Source organism: Lissotriton vulgaris, chromosome 9, assembly GCF_964263255.1.
Source record: "Lissotriton vulgaris chromosome 9, aLisVul1.2, whole genome shotgun sequence".
Taxonomy (NCBI): domain Eukaryota; kingdom Metazoa; phylum Chordata; class Amphibia; order Caudata; family Salamandridae; genus Lissotriton; species Lissotriton vulgaris.
This window is the reverse complement of record NC_141697.1, coordinates 1,002,286,711-1,002,289,572: the sequence shown is the minus strand read 5'-3', so window position 1 is coordinate 1,002,289,572 and position 2,862 is coordinate 1,002,286,711. Positions and strand designations below refer to the sequence as shown.

The 2,862-nt window shown below is 47.0% G+C and overlaps 1 pseudogene; it reads left to right on the top strand.

Annotated features, from left to right (window-relative positions):
• Positions 1-438: 438 nt before the first annotated feature.
• LOC147692706 (presenilin-associated rhomboid-like protein, mitochondrial pseudogene) lies at positions 439-1,472 on the top strand (annotated as a pseudogene).
• The last annotated feature ends 1,390 nt before the right edge of the window (positions 1,473-2,862 follow it).

Here is a 2,862-nt window from a genome sequence, read left to right as displayed (position 1 = left end):
TTCTGACACTGTACAGTAAAATAGCTCCCCTCACAAGAAGTGCTGTTAGCACTCCGCAACCATTGTGTGTAACTATTTCAGCATGTAACAGCGGCCTCGGTGTTACGCAATGTCGCTGGTCGGTACCTTCAAGCGAACATCATGCTGCTATTATCGGTCGCACCAGCACCCCTATCGCTTTCAATTTTGGTTCTTGCACAACCACTTTGTTACAACAAAATGTTAGTGAGTGTATCTAACTAACTCAAGGTGAGATACTGCACAGAAAATTGGGACGTGCTCCAGTCTGCAGTGCAACTGTAACATAACAACATAACATGAGTATTTGTAAAGCGCACGTTCACCACTACGGGCATCTTGGCGCTGAAATAACAGATGTTTGTTGTGAAGGAGTCCTGTGAATTAAAACCGAAGTCAATGTGAGAGAAGGGCTGTGGAATGGCCTGTGGGACTTGGGTACTGAGGAGCTGCAGAGCACAAGGCTGGATTCAGGACAGCCTGACACAGACACGGGAATACGGACACAGGTTTACATTATTCACACAGCAAAGACATGGATTTCGGAAAGCACGCAAAAATGTTGAAGCGCAAAATCCTGAGAAGCCACCATTGCAGGAGACTGTCTTTCAGACCACCTCCAATTCAATAAAGTGTCTATTTAAACCTTTTGTTTTTACTGTTGGGTTTACAGGTTGTGCATTTGATTCTGCTTCTATTTGGCAGTATGAAGCACTGAGTCCAGAGCTAGTTTGATGAGGTACAGGCAGATTGGCTGGATACCAGGATGCCAAAAAAAGAATTGGATTTAATAAAAAAACAGGTGAAAAAGTGGTGGAACAGCCTGACTAAAGGGCAACAGATGGCGGCAGGCATCATAGCAGCAAATGTCTTAATATTCTGTCTCTGTAAAGTGCCGTCCATGCAGCGCACAATGATTAAATACTTCACTTCTAACCCGGTCTCCAAAACTCTTTGCCTATCGATGATTCTGTCAACATTCAGTAATTTTTCTCTGTTTCACATGGCAGCCAATATGTATGTGTTGTGGAGTTTTGTATCCATATTGGGAAGTGAGCAGTTCATGGCAGTTTATTTGTCAGCTCAGGTGTTCTCAAGTTTTGCCAGCTACATTGCTAAAATGGCCACAGGACGATTTGGTCCATCACTTAGTGCGTCCGGGCCATTACGACAATCCTTGCAGCAGTATGTACCAAGATGCCAGAAGCAAAACTAGCAAGAATTTTTCCTATGTTCACGTTCACAGCTGGAAGTGCGTAGAAGGCCGTCATCACCGCACTGGATACTGCAGGTTTAATTCTTGGTTGGAGGATATTTGATCATGCAGCGTCTCGGTGGAGCTATTTTTGGAATATGGTACGTGACCTATGGACATGAGCTGATATGGAAGAACAGAGAACCAACCACTTGTGAAAATGTGGCATGAATGAAGAACTAAAACCCCAGGAAAATGAGACCTTTACCGTGGTCATTGTAATTTGCCACATTTTTCTTTTATTTTGAGGGGTTTTAACTGCTGTACAGAACAAATTGGACTTCCTGCTTTTATGTATGTGTAAAATATTTTAATAAACTCTTGGACTCAAGTTTTCACCATTGCCAAACCCTTAAAACCGAATGTACTTTTTAAATATTTGACAGTGGTGGCTTTGGTGCGTGTTATCATTATGCAGTATTACTTGACTGCACTTACAAACTTACATCACACAGCAATCCGCATTTATCGATCCTGTGCACTAGGCTAGCCTGGACCATGTGAATGTACTGTGCACAAGTGACAAAACCAATCATCGCCCGATCCGATCACCACTACTTTGGTCGGGGGCTGGCTGGCCACCGGGCCATGATGACTAGCACGGTGCCGGTGGTGGTGAGCGGGCCTCAGAGCCGCCTGAGCCAGTGCGGGTATGCTGGGGTGTGGTGGCACCGTGGCAAGCAGTGAATGCGCATCCATTACAATGTGAAAAAATATGCGCACGCTGCTTGCCGCGCACAGCCACAGCCCCAACCCCCACAGATTTCAGGAGCCTGCTCTGAACCGAAACTGAATCTATCAGGGCAAGTACTGATCATCTATCCAGGCAGCTGGGCCGGCCCACGCCGCAACAATAGCCTGCAGTCACAGTGCACACTACTAGCAACATGATCATCGTGAGAATCATCATCATCAAATCAAACACAAACCTCATCCTTATGATCAGAGTGACCCCGCATCAACATGATAAAAAAAAGTACAGTTTATTAAAACCAGCAGTAGGCCTCACCTGCGCAGCTCTACTTATTTTGTAATACATCATGATTTTGCTGCCACCGGCATACGCCGCCTACTACCCCAGGCCATCATGATCAAACCAGACAGTCAATCACCACCAGTCACCAATCAACATCATTATGATAAAAAAAAACCAGTAATCCTGCCCTGCCTCACCTGCGCAGCTATTTAAATCATGATTTAGCCGCCGGCGCCGGCCTACCCCAGGCCATCACGACGCGACCAGACACAATCAACATAATAATTTAAAATACAAAAATAGTAATGAGTAATCACTTTCACGGCGCCCCCTGTGGCCTGCCAGGCCCTGCCCTGCCCTGCCCTGCCCTGCCTCACCTTTGCAGCCGACGGCATACCCACTGCCCAGGCCATGCCTCGCTCGACCTCACCTGTTGAGCAGGGCTATGTCCTGTCTGCTCTGCAGCAGTGGTCACTCTAGCTAACGGTACCTGCCTCACTCAGGCTCAACGTCGTCCAAGGAGCAGGTCCCGACCGACACCCACACCTCTGCTTCTTTGAAAGGCGGCGTTTGATACTCGGTGGGAAGGGAAGGTGCAGGTATGCTGGGGTGG